Source organism: Myxocyprinus asiaticus, chromosome 11, assembly GCF_019703515.2.
Source record: "Myxocyprinus asiaticus isolate MX2 ecotype Aquarium Trade chromosome 11, UBuf_Myxa_2, whole genome shotgun sequence".
Taxonomy (NCBI): domain Eukaryota; kingdom Metazoa; phylum Chordata; class Actinopteri; order Cypriniformes; family Catostomidae; genus Myxocyprinus; species Myxocyprinus asiaticus.
In genome coordinates, this window is record NC_059354.1 from 43,266,343 (window position 1) to 43,284,736 (window position 18,394).

At 39.0% G+C, this 18,394-nt stretch overlaps 1 protein-coding gene across 4 annotated transcripts in view; it reads right to left on the minus strand.

The window, feature by feature from the left end:
- Positions 1-18,394, minus strand: part of LOC127447916 (zinc finger protein 385B-like) — a 191,623-nt gene that overhangs the window by 21,956 nt on the left and 151,273 nt on the right. The window lies entirely within an intron of this gene.

Here is an 18,394-nt window from a genome sequence, read left to right on the forward strand (position 1 = left end):
TGAGAGAGAGGAAGCTTATAAAGAATTCGGATCTTTTTGAGTATCTGTCTGGTATTAATTAGGATCTCAGTTTCTCATTTTCATGCCATCAAAGTGACAAAGTTCTGAATGACCTGCAGGTGGATTTTCTCTCCAAATGCTGATACTCTGTCACATTCACTAACTGCAGGTTTAAGGGATTTCTGGCTGTGCTGGGAGAACCCAGAGTACACAGCTCAAAGATATTTTCCTTGCTGATTATTTAAAGAGAAAGTTAAGTGTAGCATACAGTTTTGATTTGTCTAAGTGTTTGAACAGCGATTACAGGAGTCTAATGATAATATAAGCAATAACATTACTTTTTTAATGTGCAGATTTGAATGGTTCTTCAAAAATGGCCCTTATGTTACAAAAAATGTATTTGGATAGTTTCAGAATAATTTCAGAACAATGTGCCTCTATTGAAAGAAACATTAACTTTACTAGTTAATACAAATATACATTTGATCAAAACAAACATACAAACAAACGAACACACAAAAGAATATCTATAGCAAAGCATGCTGCTAACACCATGTTGTAAAGGTGCAGACTAAAGAGGGGTCAAACAAAACGCATTTTGTTTCTTTTTCAGTGGCATCCTGTCATAAAGAGAAAATGGCTGCTGTTCACAAAATCTTGTGAACGTGAATTGAACCATTTTAGACAGAGCTGGAAAAATATGAAATATGATAAGAGAGAAAGAGACGAAAACAGACAAGAGCGAAAACAAGGTGCATAACGTCCATAGTCCAGTGGCACAGATTGCTTGTTCAAGGAACAGGCAAGAGAGTCAGACTGATACCCTGAACGCTGCTGCAGACACTGACAAGAGAGGGTGATGTGACGACCCGGGGCGCTTTTTCTTCTCTGTGCTGTGCAAATGTTAGCAGCTCCTGTGACCTGGATTAAGTGCACTTGACATTTATAAATTGACTTTCTCCCTGGCTAAGAGTGTGAGTGCTTTTCAGTATTTACAAGATAAACACACCCATCCAGACCGTAATTTTAGGCTTTATAATATCAAGCATTTTTTTTTAAATTCTAGTGATCATTCGGCCTCATTCATAAAACAAGAGCAGAACATATTTGAAAATAATTTGTAAACTCAGTCCTATGTAAATTGTCTCACTGCAAGACAACCAAGATTCGTTTTACGAACAATTTACACAGACATTCGTTCCTCGTTTCATAAATTGTGCAATGCAGCAATTTACGTAAGAATGGTTTTACAGACTATTTATACAGAAATTTGTTCTGTTTGTGTTTCATTAATTGCCGCAATGCAATGGTTTTAAAATAATGGTTTTATGAAAGATTTACTCAGAAATTCGTTTTTGTCTTGTTTCATGAAATTGTCACAATGCGACAATTTACGCAAGAACATTTTATGAAAGATTTAAACAGAAATTTGTTCTGCTCGTGTGTCAAGAATTGGCGAAATGCAACAACTTGTGCAAGAATGGTTTTTCAAACTATTTATACAGAAACTCATTCTACTCGTGTATCACAAATTGATGCAATGCAACAAATTTACATCAGTGTGGTTATTCGAAAGATTTACATAAAGTCATTATGTTCATGTTTCATGAATTGTCACAGGTCAATTTACGTAAAAATGGTTTTACACATTTACCCAGAAATTTGTTGAGCTTGTGTTTTATGAATTATCACAATGCAACAATTTATGCAAGAATGGTTTTACGATTTACACATTAATTGGTTGTGCTCGTGTTTCATTCATTGTCAGAATGCAAAAATGTATTGTGTTAAGAACAATTTACATGTTCATTCTTTGTACTCCTGTTTCTTGAATTTTTGTGATACAACAATTACGTAAGGATGATTTTTGGAATGACTGAAACATCACAATGAGTTGATTAATGCAAGAATGGTTAACTATTTACACAGAAATTTGTTGTGTTTGTCTTTTATGTATTGTTGCAATGTGGCAATTTACACGACAATGGTTTTACAATGATTTACACATTAATTAGTTGTGCTCATGCTTACTAAATTGTCACATTACAACAATTACTTGGATGGATGTTTTTTGGAATGATTTACAAAGAAATTCACTCTGCTCACGTTTCACGTGTTTCATGAATTGTTGCGATACAACAATTCATGAAGCACGAGCAGAGTGAGTTTCTCTGGAATGGTTTTATTGATGACAGAAATTTGTTGTGCTTGTGTTTTAAGAATCGTCAGAATGCAAAAAATAATCGTAGGAATGGTATAAAGAACAAATTACACATTCATTTGTTGTGCTCATGTTTCATGAATTGTTGCAATAAAACAATTAAAAAAAGGATGGTTTTTGGAACGATTTATCACAATGCAGCAATTTCCCTAAGAATGGTTTTACGAACAAGTTCCACAAAAAATTGTTCTGCTTGTGTTTTCTGAATGAGGCCCAATGAGGGTATCTGACATTCTTTGATAAACAGTTACGTACAACATGTACAAGCTTTATTAATTGCTATTTTGCAAACAGTCTTCACAACAAGAATAGGACACGTACTAGCAAACAGGAAAAAGGCTTACATAGGCAATAAGCATCAGTAATTTATTTGCAATTTTAAAATACAAGAAATCCTAGTTTAATGTGCAGAGACAACATTAAGCAATTTGATTGTTGACTTTCTGAAGAGTGTAAACACTGGCTCTGTGGCGCTTCCAAAACATTGAAAGACTTAAGATTTATATGTTGCCAGCAAAAATTTTATTTAGTTAGAATAAAAACATGGCTACTTTTGAATGACTGTCAAATGAGAAAGATATTTTTTTGTTGTTGCCGAAATTACACACTGCATACTTTTTAAATTACATACTTTTAAATGTGTGTGCATAGGTAATTGTGCATGCAAGAGGTACTGTATGTCACTGACAATCTCAGATGATTCAGCCAATTATGCAACATAAGTATTCTATGTATTTGTGCCAACAGCTGTTATTTTTCCGAGGGCACAGGTCCCTGCCACGCAACTTCTGCAAACAAAACCACTCACTGAATGAAGTCATAGAGCAATTATAACATGTTTTTTCCCCTGACCCCATATTTCACCCTTTAATATATTTTTAAGCACAATAACAACCTAAAATTAACGTTAAAAACATGACTTTAAAAGCTTAAGCCTATTAGCCATTTTCCATTCTCCAGTTCCTTATCTGAGAGTACAAACAAAATAGTTATAAGATGTTCACCTTAGAGTTTCCTCAAAGCACAAGACATCAGAAGTGTGTAATGTGCAGATTGATGTTTTAGCAGAATATGCCTTGATCTGAACTCCCACAGGGCCACCATCTTTTTAAAGGTGTGCAATTTTTTTTTATGTTAAAACATGTTCTTCTGTCCCAGTTTTATATGAAGAGACAGCTATGAGTAAGCCATTTGTAGGTTGATTCCTCCCAAAAGTTTTAATGTCATGGCTCTGTGGCACTAACAATACAATGCCCAGTTTGTTCCACTGTCTTTTTTTAATTTTTATTCTGTTTGGTAACAATAGTAAAGCAGAAATTACACACTTCAAACTACTTTAAAATCAACCTACAAATGGCTTATAGTTGACTCTGCATATTAATCTGGGAAATAATTTTAACATTTTAAAAAACAACACACGTTAGCTTAAAAGTTCACTGAAAGTTTCCACTCTAAATCAAACATCTCATTAATTGCTGCAGATCTCAATGCAGAGAAATATCCCTATTTCCAACTTTTTCTCCCCATGTTTTTTTTTTTTTTTTATGTCCTTCTTAAAAAGGACCTGTGCTGTAGTCTGAGAGCAGGCTCTCCTTATGCTGCTGGGTAATGTTAGTCAAGCATCGACACAACAGTTCAATAGAGACATGTGTTGAAGGGGTGTGTTCTGAACACAGAGGGCTGTTATCCCTGTGTCTTCATGACACAGCATGTGTATAAGAGTCCATAAAGCTTTAATGAGATGTGCTGGTTATCTGCCATCTTGGCTTGTTCTAACATAAGGGCTGTACATCTCTTGTTGCCTCTGGAGAGAAGCCACCACTTCACCTAATGTCACATTCACAGCATGACAGACACCTTCAGATCAGGTATCTTCAAATGAAATGGCTGGGCTTGTCTTTTATGCTGCACGCAAATGGAGATAAAACAGCTCATTTACAGGAGATAAGGGAAACCCAAGAGCGTATACCAGCCATTATTCTCATTTCTTTAATGTAGGCTTCAAAGAACACACCATGGCAGTTTTACCTTCAAATCAAACACCTTATATATATATATATATATATATATAAACATAGCACAATGAAATGAAATGTAATTGTTCAAAGAGAACAGAACTGACAAAAGACAAAGCCAATGGGGAACATGTTTATAGTATAAGACACTATCCACGAATAGGGTACAAAATAGGGCCTGAAATGCTTAAAGGAATGATCCAGGTTCAAACGTATTTACTTAATTTATGAATCACTCATTCAACAGCATTTAAGGCATAATGTTGATTACCACAAAAAATTATTTAGACTCAACCCTTTCAACATCTGTAAATGTGAAAGTGGAGATTTAGAGTAAAAAAAGACTTATCATTTTGCTTCTGAAGATATTAATTTAACTGCTGGAGTCTTATTGATTATTTTATGCAGCCTCTATGTGACTTTCTGGAGCTTCAAAGGTCTGGGCACCATTCACTTGCATTGTAAGGAACAACAGAGCTTTGTTTGTGTTCTGCAGAAGAAAGAAAGTCATACACATCTGGGATAGCATGAGGGTGAGTAAATGATAATGTTAAAAACCCTAATGTTGTTCCAAGCCCATATGACTCTCTTTCTTCCATGGAACACAAAGGCAGAATGTCTCAGTTACAGTTTACTTTCATTGTGTGGAACAAAGATAATGACCAGGGCTAACATTCTGCTTAACATCTCCTATTCGTGGAAAGTGCCATATTTGAAATGGCCAATGGGGTTGCACACCAAAGAGTGAAGAATTCCTAACTAAAACTCAGCTGCAATTTTCCCAATATCACAGAGTTAATTCAGGCCACATCTGCAAAAATTTATTTTAACAGCTAAACAGTGGGCCAAGACTTTGCGAGACAAAATATGAAATAAAAAAACTATATCAAACCAAAAACGGTTTATAGAACTGTCAGCAGTTTGCAGGCTTTGCCTAAAGTGTAATTACCGCATTAAAAAGTTGCATTCTGTAGAAAATGGGAGCATGTTTAGTTTGTGGAAAGCACATAAAACATAATGCTGAACACATTAATCACAAGGTCAGTTATATTTGTCTCTAGTATGGCTATAACTACACAGTCATTCAGGGGTGGTAAATTGTGTGGTGGATTTGAATTGTTAAAAAATCTCCTGTGATTGCACGCCTGGCAAAGTTGGATTTGCACTGCTTTAAAAAAATAATGGACATGAATGCCATTTACGGCTTGGCTTTTACACACACTGATCGGGGCCATTAATTAGTGCAAATCTATAATGATGCAGGGAAAAAGTACTGTCTGAGTTGAGTGTGGGTTTGGTGTCCATTTGTATATATTAGTCCAACAGCAGTGGTGACACACACCAGAATGGCACACTCTTGAAATTTCATAATGTGAAGTCTATGGGTGTTTATTAAAAATGCAATGTAAAATTTCTGTGTCACAAATGGCATTGCAATCAAATGTTTTTTTTTTCTTTTTCAATATTGGCTTAACCATTGGTGTGAGTTTGGGGTAGGACAACATATTTGTATTGTTTAAAATTGTAATTAGGGTTGTATTTCCCCTTGCGGACGATAAAACAGGAACAAAATCACATAGACTTACACTGAAGGAATGACCTGAGCCGTATCTAGGGACCAGAATATCATAGATATGTGGGGGGTTGGCTCTTTTGAACTGGGCCTGTGAGCAACTCCCTAGCAACCACCAAGCACTAGGATTGCTATTGCGTGAGTTTTGATGGTTAGATTACCGTCTGAGAAAAGAATTGCGGTTAACGAGTTTTACGATTATTTGCTTTTTTTATTATTATTATGCAACATTACTGTGGCAAAAATCATGTCATATCACAACTGAATGTGTTAGTGGGCATGTTTCCACCGAGCACTGTCAGCACACTTAAACATTCCAAAAAGTTGCATCTCTCAGTTCATCCCTTTAAAGCACCACAGCTAAAAAAAAAAATTTTGTTGGAAGACTGCAATAATCAGCCAGGAACAAGCACAAGAGATCAATCAAAAAGCAGCTATTTCTGAAATGTCCAACTAAATATAATGACATACTAGTGTGCTTTTTTTTTTTTTTTTTGTAAACCACTGATCTGGGCAATTCTGAATATCTGGCTGGGAAATGTGGAACATATGAAAAGATTTTCAAAATTATTTTACAGCACAGGCGGCGGGGAATAAATCACTTTTCTATTTATCTCATCTGTTTATGGGGTAGTTTCACCAAAATGCCTATAAGACACTTCATATCTGTTCATTTGGTGTCATTATGTAAACAAAAACATTGAGTGGAAATACTGCTTCCCTCAAAACTCCATTATCGCTAAGGATGTGTGAAGACCTATAGTTTCACATTTGTTTTTTTTTTCCTTCAGGAAACAGGATTGGATGACACAGTGAGTCCATAGCGTGCTCTAAAGTATGGGATTAAATTACGTTGCAGTACTGTTTTTCACAGAGGCAGATTGGAGAGGCATTTGAGCTGTAATACATTCACGGACAAAGTCTGCAGCTTCTGAGGGAGTAGGCTAATACATGTGATCATAATAAATTAGACCATTTGAGCCATTTTAGTGGGTTTAATTAATAAGTTAAATAAACAAGGGATAATTCACCCAAAATTTTTATTGTCATCATTAGCTCACCCTAATGTCGTTCCAAACCTTTATGACTTTCTTTGTTTCATGAAACACAAACTGAGAAATTTTGAAGAATGAACTGGTCGCTCTTTTTAATGCTATTACAATGAATGGGGACTGGAACTTTCAAGCTTCAAAAAGGATACAAAAGCACCAGAAAAGTACAGTAAAATTAGTCCATATGACTTGTGTGCTATATTCCAAGTCTTCTGAAGTCATAAGTGTGTGAGGAACAGACCAAAATTTAAGCCAGTTTCACAGATAATCTTCTTCCCCTCCAATGAGCTCTTAACTCGAGAACAACTGTGGCCAGACCATTGAGTCAACGAGTTCAATGTTAATGAATCATTCAGACCAGCTTTGTGAAGCGGATAAACTGATTCATTGAAAATCAAAATAAGGTTTTTTTCACAAAATGGACCTCGTACTTTTTAGATTTTCAATGGATAATGATGAAAATTTGCTCTGTCACAAAAAAGCTATTGTATGGAATTTAGATCACAAATTGTATGGAACACTTTTACAATACTTTTATGGTCCTTTTTTGCTTTTTTGAAGCTTGAAAGCTCCAATCCCCATTCACTGTAAATGCATGGGAAAATTTCTCCTTTAGCGTTCAATGCCGAAAAAAATAAATGACAGAATTACATTTTTCTATGAACCTTTCCTGTGATTGGTCTTTGGCTCTTGCATGTAGACAACAGGAGTGCATACCTCTGTTTTCCAAAAGTGGACAATAAATGGTGACAGCACAGTGTATGACAAACACAGCATCATCAGGCTTGTGGAGAATGAAGGTAAACTCAGATTAAGTGTGCCAGCATCAGCGACACAAGCTGATTCATACTGACATGCCAACCAGAGCATCACTTCCACTTAAGCAGGATGTGCTTTGGACTCAGCCTGTAGATGAGCATCTCCAGGGAGCACTGAGAGCAGGAGAGACAGCTCTATCGTTGGAGATCAGAACGTGGTAACACATGCACCCAGAATTAGCATCAAAGACTGCGGCAGTCTGCGGAACACCCATTGACACTTTTGCTCGCCCCATGCTAAGCTCAGATATGCCGCTTAATTTTAAAAGCATTTATCAAACAGGCAATTGCGAGAGGAAACTGTTTTCAATTATCACAAGAAGAGCAGCCATTTCACTTCCTTCTTGTATTGTGCTTGTTTGGAGTGAGAGAAAGGGAAGAAGATAACAGGCGAGGCGAGACAACTTAATCTCTAACAGTCACTTCAATTCAGTAGCACATTCTCTGTGTTGGAAAATGGGGATTTCAAAGTCGATAGCAATCAACCAATTTTGCGCCGCAGGAGGGAACAACATGCAGGCTGGGACACCCAACCAGAGAGTGAGCAGTGCGGGAGTGTACTGGAAAAAATGGCTTTCTTAATCAGCATTTTTGTCTTGTTTTCCAGTTAATATATCTAAACATCCTTAACCTCCTGAGCCCCCCACGTGACTGCTGTGTGCATTTTCCATTTCCCTTTTTGATTTGTAACTAGTAGCATCTAATAAACAAGCAAAAAATATATAAAAAATAAAAATATTCTAGAAAAAAAATTGATGTCCACATATGTTGACAGAGGGACTAAGTTGTGAAATTTTAAGTAATACCAAGCTATAGATAATCACATTTTTTTCAGCAGTTAGTTTGTAGAGGACTTGACGTAGGGTGGGAAAGGAGGACACAGGAACTGGGTTCTTCAAATCAAAGGTATGATTTTTAATAACAACTCAAAAAGGGCTTTTCAGCAGCACACACTTCCAGTTTAAACACAACAGTCTCTTTCAGACAGGTCTCTCTCACTCGGTCTCTGGTGTGGTCGCTCTTTATCGCTCTCCCCAATGCTTACTGCAATTAGAAACAGGTGTTAGTTATTATCTGGCTCAGGTGTATGCACACTTACCGTTTCCTCTCTCTCCGGACGAACGCTCGACCACGTCCCCGCCGCCACATAGTTTATTATGTGTCCTGGAGTGTTGGTTATTCATGTTTTTGAAACGTTATAGACATTACAGTTGATTTTCTATAAAGCTGAATTAATAATTCTTATTAAAAGTAATGGCCAGCATAATAAAATCACTGCCAACCATGTTAAAATAAAAATTTGCATTATAAAATTCTGAATCTATGTACTGATTATTATTGCCTCATATCTGCCAAACATATTGAGTGGTCCAAACATCATCTGCAGCCTGAAACTGAACTTTTGGTCGGATTTTAGGAGTGAATGCACTTAACTGAATAGAAAATTATAGGACGCACCCTTGCTCGCTTGCTCCCTGTTTAGTGAATGACTTAACCTCCAGTGTGCTGTCTGCCTGCACTGGTCTCAGAACAGTTAGAAATGCACCTTAATTTTAATCCTAACTCCATATAAAACCTTTGAAAGCAAAATTTTTCAGCTTTTACGTGAATATATTTATTTTCAATGAAAAAATGCATAGTAAATGTATAGGAATGCATTTACTAATGTTAATGAATAGAACCGTATTGTACAGTGATAACAAAATAAAACAATAACAAAATGTATATTAAAATGAAGCAAAACTGACCCATAGATGTGTTAATGTTGAAACATATTTTTAAAAACTAACATGTTTTTTCAACTTTTGAGGGTACACAGTCCTAATTTCCACATATGTGGACTTCATCTTTATCAGCGCTGTCACATCTACTCCTGAACTGTTCTCCCACCACATGAGGGCACTCTCGCCCGAATTCTGACTTCCGCTTCCTGGCTCACCGTCATCTTATTCACTACTCATCACAGACTGTATATAAGGACATTTTGCCCACTGCTTCTTTGCGAAGTCTTGTACATCTCCCACAATTGCATTTCTAAGCGTTTACTATTGTTTTGGATACTCTGTGTTTTGACCCTTGACTGTGTTCCTGGTTTTGCTATTGCCTCTCGTTTTTGGATTAATGTCTGGACTGTTTTGCCTACTTTGTTATCGACCTCTACCTGCCTTACGATCTTGTTTCATCTTTACCCTTAATAAACTCAATGCTGTACATGGATCCTATCGAGTCATCTGTGTCACAGAAGACTTTGCCATGTTCGGATCTAGCGGGGTCGACTGTTCACGCCACACTCACAGGTCACAGGTCACAGGTAGCCATTTTAGGTGAGCACCACCATCAGCTCTATCGCCTCTCTGCCACTGCTATGTATGAGGTCCTGAGTCATCTTTGCCGGCAATGCTCCACTGTCCAGCCAGCATCCCCGGTTTCTGATGCGGTGCTCGTTGACGCTACCACGGCGAGCGCACCCACCCCCCATTACGGTAAACTCCCGCCTCGCTCTTCCTGAAAAGTTTGATGGTTCTCCTGGTCATTGCCGTGGTTTCCTGCTTCAATGTTCCATTTACATCGTTCAACAACCGCAAACATTTATCAACGAAGAGGCTAAAGTGCCGTTTATCCTCACCTTACTTCACGGAAGAGCGCTTGAGTGGGCAACAGCCGTTTGGGAGTGTGATGCTACAATACATTCATCTCTAAAACATTTTAAGTCTCGTTTTTTGGACGTGTTTGAGTATCCTGAGGGGAGTGTGAGTGTGGAGGACCGACTTATGACTTTCCAAAAGGGAATGCTACAGCTGCAGATTACGCCCTTACTTTCCGCACGTTAGCTGCACAGAGTAGTTGGTCTGACGGTCCTTTGAAAACCATCTATCGTCGAGGCCTGTCTCACACTCTCCAGGCAGAATTAGCCAGCAGGGGTGAACAACTTTCTCTGGAACAGTTTATTCAATTGTCCATCAAAACTGACAATCTCATTCGGACCCACACCCCTGCAGCACAACCCACAAACTTCGCTGCCACTTCGGCCAGTGAGGCCGTTGTTCCTGAGCCCATGCAAATGGGCCACACTCGGCTCACCCCAACTGAAAGACAATACCATATGCGGTTGGGTTTGTGTTTTTACTGTGGAGAAGTGGCCATCACCTGCCCTCACGCTCCAGCCGACCGACTCTGTCATCTTGTAATACCCTGGTGTGTCAAATTAACGGTAACAGTTTTATGATGCCAGTCATACTCTCTAGTAATTCTAACCAGATTACAGTACAAGCTTTGATTGATTCTGGTTCTGCTGGCAATTTAATTGATGCTACCTTGGTTAAAAACTGGTTTCCATTGATACTGCACCTTGTGTTCCACCTCTATGTATCACAGCATTAGATGGGTGGCCACTGAGGGTGGGCTCCGTGCAAGAAATTACCAAACCAGTCAACATCCAGATTTTGTCACCAATACACCCGCCAACCCGCTAATACTGGGTTTTCCTTGGCTGGTCTGTCATGATCCTGTCATTTCCTGGAGAGAGGGTGAGATACTAAAGTGGAGTGATTTTTGTTTTAATTCATGCATTAGAGCCATGAAACCCATCGTTTGCCTCTCCACCAACATGCAAGAGTCGGAAACTGCTTTTCCCTCCTAAAAGCAGAACCTATCCCCTGTCGATACTTGATTCAAAGGCCACGGAGGAGTACATGGAGAAGGCTTTGCGATTGGGGATTATACGTCTGGTAATCTTCATCCATGCATCGATTAGAGGTCTTAACGCTATAACTGTCAAGTTCCTGTATCCTTTACCTCTAGTTCCTGTAGCCATAGAACAAGTACGTGAAGCTCGCATTTTCTCCAAGCTAGGCCTACGTAGTGCCTATAACTTGATCCGCATCCATGAGGGGGATGAGTGGAAGACAGCCTTCATCACCAATTCTGGGCACTTTTAATACTTGGTCATGCCCTTCGGTCTTTCCAACACCCCGTCCATCTTCCAGTCATTCATGAACGAGATCTTCAAGGATATGATTAACAAGCGTATACATCGACGACATCTTGGTCTACTCTCACTCACTGGAGTCCCATGTCCAACATGTTTGCCAAGTACTGCAGCGTCTGGCTGACAACCACCTCTTCGTTAAGGCAGAAAAGTGTGAGTTTCATGTTGCAACCATCTCCTTCCTGGGGTATGTGTTATGTGCTTACAGAGCTTATATGGACAATTCCAAGATTCAGGCATTAGTAGAATGGCCTGCACCCAAGACAGTAAAGGAACTGCAACGTTTCCTGGGGTTTGCAAATTTCTACATACGCTTTATCAGGAACTGCAGCACTGTTGCCTCACCACTCACGTCACTTCTCCGTGGAACACCCAGCACCCTTTCCTGGACACCTGCAGCACCCCAAGCCTTGAAAGAACTTAAGTCATGATTCACCAGCGCTCCCATTCTCAAGCATCCAGACCCTGAACGGCCCTTTGTGGTAGAGGTTGATGCATCCGACTCTGGCGTGGGGGTCATCCTTTTTCAACGTCATGGTTCTCCTTCCAAATTGTTTCCTTGTGCCTTCTTCTCCAGGAAATTGAACATTTCTGAAAGGAACTACGATATTGGAAATTGTGAGCTGTTTCCCATGAAGGCAGATTTTGAGGAGTGGAGACACTGGTTGGAGGGGACACAGTATCTGTTTGTCATCTTAACTGATCATCGAAACCTTGAGTACATCCAGAGGGCTAAGAGACTCAATCACCGCCAGGCTAGATGGGCACTCTTCTTCTCTTGGTTCAACTTCACAGTGACATATCATCCTGGTTCCAGGAATGCCAAAGCACATGCTCTCTCCAGAGTACACACCCAGGTACAGCTACAAGAAACTCCACATCTTTCTCCCCCTCTCTGGTGGCAGCTCCAGTACAGTGGTATATTATGAGGGAGATCCAGCAGGCACAGCTCAACGAACCTTTACCTACCCAATGTCCGGCGGACATTAAACACAACATTCCTCGTTATGTTCTGGGCACCCGGGAGAGAACCGGACCATCCAGTTAGTCAGAAACAAATTCTGGTGGCCATCTCATTCTGCCGATGCAACTACCTTCTTTAAGAACTGCTCGGTATGTGCTCAGTCCAAGTCTTCCAACCAGTTGCCAGCTGGTCTCCTCCAGACTCTGCATAACCCCTGATGTCCTTGGTCCCATTTAGAGGTGGACCACTATTTTGGTTGTCATCTGTCGTTTCTCAAAGGCCTGCCATCTTATTCCCCTCAGGAAACTGCCTTCTGTTCTGGAAACCACTGAGGCTTTGTTCCATCATGTGCTTCAGTTCTTCTGCCTGCCAGAAGACATAGTCTCAGACTGAGGACCTCAGTTCATCTCTCGGGTGTAGAAGGCCTTCTCTGAACTCTTGAACATCAATGTAAGCCTCACATCCAGGTATCACACCCTGTCAAACGGGCAGGTTGAGAGACTCAATCAGGAGGTGGGTCAATTCCTTCACATTTACTGCTGTACTAACCAACAGGATTGGTGCCGTTTTCTGCCTTGTGCCGAGTACACTCAAAATTCTTTTCAGAAACCCTCTACAGGCTTAACCCCATTCCAGTGTGTGCCCGGTTTCCAACCTCCTCTTTTCCCCTGGTTTGGGGAATGGTCGGATCTTCCAGCGGTCTATTTCTGGATGCAGCGGAATAATCAAGTTTGGGATGCTGCCCATGTGAACCTTCAGAGAGCCATCCGCCGTCAGAAGATCCAAGATGACCGTTGACGTCGACCATTTCCCACTCTCCGACCAGATCAGAGGGTATGGCTCTACACCCGGTATCTCAGGCTGTACCTCCCATGCAAAAAGATCAGCCCCAGGTACGTTGGCCCTTTCAAAATACTTACTCAGATTAATGCTGTTACTTACAAACTCCAGTTACCTTCTCACTACCACATATCTCCTACTTTCCATATCTTCCTACTGAAATTGATGGGTCCTGGCCACTGACAAACAACAGAGAATTCTACGACCCTACCTCTGCTGGAGATTGACAGTCAGGTCGCCTACTGAGTCAATGAGCTGTTGGATTCTCGGCAGAGGGGTCGACGGACCTGGTGGACTGGGAGGGCTATGGGCCAGAGGAACGCTCCTGGGTACCTGCTGAGAACATTCTAGATGGCATTCTTATCTAGGAGTACCATGCCAGACACCCTGACCGGCCACGTCCCAGACCTAGGGGAAGACCATGGGCTAATCCTACGGCGCACCCTCCAGGGGGTGCAAAGGGGGGAGTAATGTCACATCTACTCCTGAACTGGTCTCCCACCACACGAGGGCACCTTTGTCCGAATTCTGACTTCTGCTTCCTGGCACAATGGCATCTCATTCACTGCTCATCATAGACAGTATATAAGGACCTTTTTGCTCACTGATTCTTTGTGAAGTCTTGTACATCTCCCATGACTGCATTTCTGAGCATTTACTATTGTTTTGGATACTCTGTGTTTTGACCCTTGCCTGTGTTCCTGGTTTTGCTATTGCCTCTCGTTTTTTTGGACAACTGTTTGGACTGTTTTGCCTGCTTTGTTATCAGCCTCTGCCTGCCTTATGATCTTGTTTTATCTTTGCCCTTAATAAACTCGATGCTGCACATGGATCCTATCAAGTCATCTGTTTCATCTGTGTCACAAGTGCCCTGACGCGTAAAATATTAATGGAATTTTTAAAGCGGCATATCAAACTAAACTAGAGACGCTACTATTTACAACCAAACAAGTTTCTATAAAAAAAAACGTAAAGAGGTTTCTTACCAGAGGCACTTTTGTTGGCACTGCACCAGTAGTAGCGCTTCCTGGAAATCAACGTCATGCTGTTATGTCACGTGATGCGGTGCAGCAGAAGTTTAACCCTTAAATGACAGTGTAGAGTCTTTCGAACAGTATTCAGTTGGTTTTAATTCATTTAAATTATGTGTTGTGTATAGCAAAGCCAAAATACAATGTCCACACATGTGGATGTGGGGTCACACAAGGTTAAAACAAGATACCTTACAATTACAAGCAAAAAGACAAGTCTTTTTTCCAGGCAAATAAAAAAAAAAAAAAAAAGTAGAGCTTAAAATAAGAAAAAAATAATATTTGCCAAAGGAGTAAAAAAAAAAAAAAAGAATTGTAAACACGTTTTTGTTTAAATTGTTATGTTAAAATTAAGTTTAAGATTTATTAAGTGTCTTTTTCTTATCTGATTGGCATTAACAACAACAAGGAACTATTTGCCAATGCAGTAAGAATAATAACTTTGTTTTCCCTTTGAATTGTATTTTTCTAACCCCATTGGCAAAACGTTTTTTTCTTGTATTAATTAGAAACCTCACTAAACCTTTTTAGATTTATTCGATTTTCTAATTATCAATTTTCTTCATGAGTAAATGTATCTTGTTTTAAGGATGTTTAGGTATTTATGCTGGAAAACAAGATAAATACTGTTTGAGAAAATTATTATTGCATCACGGCCATAACACGCAGGTTAACGGTCCTAAATGCTTAAATTGTTAACATGTCAGCAAGAATACACCATGTATTAAACAGTGTTTACTAGACTATTAGCAGTCAGAATGCAAAAAAAATGGAATTGTGAAACATTGTCAAATCAAAAACACAAATGTTTAGTGAAAATTAATAACAAAAATGGTGAACGTGAGTGTAGGGATGACAGATGACTCTTTCAGACAAGAGATCTATGTCCGTCTTTGCTCAGAAATCCAGAGGCGATCCCAAGGTTCCTGTCTTGCATTCCTGCCTGTTTGTCATGATAAAGATGAAATAGACTTGGAGGAGAAAGAACAGATGCACACTGGTGCTCCAACGTCTGTTTTCCATTAGGAGAGAAACATTTTCTCAATTACCGCTCACTGTGGGAGCCCTCCGTCAGCCAGGGCTTATTGCCACCTTGTGCCATTCATCCTAAATTAAATGGCTTAATCAATGCCAAGAAAGAGTGGAACAACAGGGCAGTACAGTAAGTAATTACCCTTCTTCCATAGAGAACAACACAACACAACCTTCTACCTAGTTGAGAGGGAACTCAACAGCTCTGTTTAGAACCCCACAACCGTGCAACCGCTGGTATTTTAATGCTTCCACATTTCATTCAATGAGTAAACATTGCAAAAGTTTATTTAGGACACAGCGTAACAAAAAAACTCTAAATTTCAAAAAGTTAATTAAAACTAGCAACTGAGTCAAACACTAACACAATTCTATGCAACTGGCATTGACTGTAGTGTTACAAGAAAATGTAATACATAGAAATGACCTATTTTGCATTAGTATATAGGGAGGAAGGGAACTGTAAGGAACTTAATGATTCTGGTTCTGATTTCACCTAAGGATTTTGGTTTGAGTCCATTAAAGGGATGGTTCACCCAAAAATGAACATTCTCTCATCATTTACTCACCCTCATGCCATCCCAGATGCAGTTATGCTCAAAAGTTTGCATACCCTTGGAGAATTGGTAATATATGTACCATTTTTAAAGAAAACATGAGTGAGCAGGCAAAACACATTTCTTTTATTTCTTATGGGATTCATATTCAACTGTAGGTTATAACAGAATGGCACAATCATAAAACAAAACATGGCAACAAAGAAAAAAATGAAATGACCCCTGTTCAAAAGTCTGAATACCCATAGTTCTTAATACTGTGTACTGCCTCCTTTAGCATCAATGACAGCGTGTAGTCTTTTGTAATAGTTGTCTATGAGGCCCCAAATTCTTGCAGGTGGTATAGCTGCCCATTCATCTTGGCAAAATGCCTCCAGGTCATGCAAAGTCTTTGGTCGTCTTGCACGAACCGCACATTTGAGATCTCCCCAGAGTGGCTCGATGATATTAAGGTCAGGAGACTGTGATGGCCACTCCAGAACCTTCACCTTTTTCTGCTGTAACCACTGGAGGGTCAACTTGGCCTTGTGCTTATGGTCATTGTCGTGCTGGAAAGTCCAAGAGCGTCCCATGTGCAGCTTTCGTGCAGAAGAATGCAAATTGTCTGCCAGTATTTTCTGATTCTTAATAAGTGATTGAACAGTACTGACTGGCATTTTCAAGGCTTTGGATATATTTTTATATCCTTTTCCATCTTTATAAAGTTGCATTACCTTGTTACGCAGGTCTTTGACAGTTCTTTTCTGCTCCCCATGGCTCAGTATCTAGCCTGCTCAGTGCATCGACGTGAGAGCTAACAAACTCATTGTCTATTTCTACACAGACACTAATTGCAATTTAAAAAGCCACAGGTGTGGGAAATTTACCTTTAATTGCCATTTAAACCTGTGTGTGTCACCTTGTGTGTCTGTGACAAGGCCAAACATTCAAGGGTTTGTAAACTTTTGATCAGGGCCATTTAGGTGATTTCTGTTATCATAATGATTTAAAAAGGAGCCAAACAACTATATGATAATATATGGCTTCATATTATCCTTAAATAAAAGACAGTTTTTTTGCATGATCAGTCATATTTTCAAAATCAATGCCAAAATTTCACAATTTCTGCCAGGGTATGCAAACTTTTGAGCACAACTGTATGTATGATGTACTTTCTTCTGCAGAACACAGATTTTTAGAAGAATATCTTAGCTCTGTAGGTTCATTCAATGCAAGTGAATGGTGACCAGAGCTCAGAAGATCCAAATAGGACACAAAGGCAGAATAAAAGTAATCCATTTGACTCCAGTGGTTAAATTCCACTGATTTTTTTTCCTACTATAAATCTCCATCTTTCAGTAGCCCCAACCAGTAGGTGGCTGAATGTGAAAGTGAAAGCCTCTTCCACACCAGAATGTGCAATTGAAAGTGTAAAAAGACATAAATATTGATCTCTCCTCTCATATCATAGTGAATTTAACCACTGGAGTTGAATAGATTTATTCTGTCTTTGTATCCTTTTCTGGACCTTCTTAGTTCTGGTCACCATTCACTTGCATTGTATGGATTAACAGAGCTGAGATATTCTTCTAAAAATCTTCATTTGTGATCTATAGAAGAAAGAAATTTATACACATTTGGAATGGCATGAGTGTGAATAAATGATGAGATAATTTTCATTTTGGGGTGAACTATCCCTTTTATGTCTTTTGAATAATTATTATTATAGTTATAGTTATATAATAATATTATAATTAATCCTAACTATGTACTATATGTCTCCTATTTTTAATTAAAGTAATTTTTATATCCGAATGTGTGTACACATATAAACCGCTAACTCATGAGTTTGAAAATCATGACTAACTCATTAAAAACAACCTGATCATAAGAGTAATTTGTTCACGAGTAAGATTAAACTAGCTATGCTGCATGTTAGCTTAATAGCATGCAGTCAGCAAAGACAAACTTTCAAAATAAATGCAAAAACATATATTTTTTTATTTCTGTCAACATACTGCCTTTGTCTAATCTTTTCTTCTTTCTCTTTTCACAATCATTCTCTTCAAATTCAATTCAGACCGCAAGCTCAATACTCACCTAAAACATAAATTCTTTTGCGAATTCAGTAGCAGTGCAGCAAACATTGCCACACTGTTACGTCAGTATTGGCAGAAGAACGTTGAAGAAATGGAACCAAATGTCATGAAATTCGTTTGGTTCCAGTGTCTTAAAAAATGGCACAGGTTCTGAATAGAAACTGATTCTTGATGTCCAATCCTATTCATAAACCCCTAGGCTTGAGAACACAAACAATAATGTCA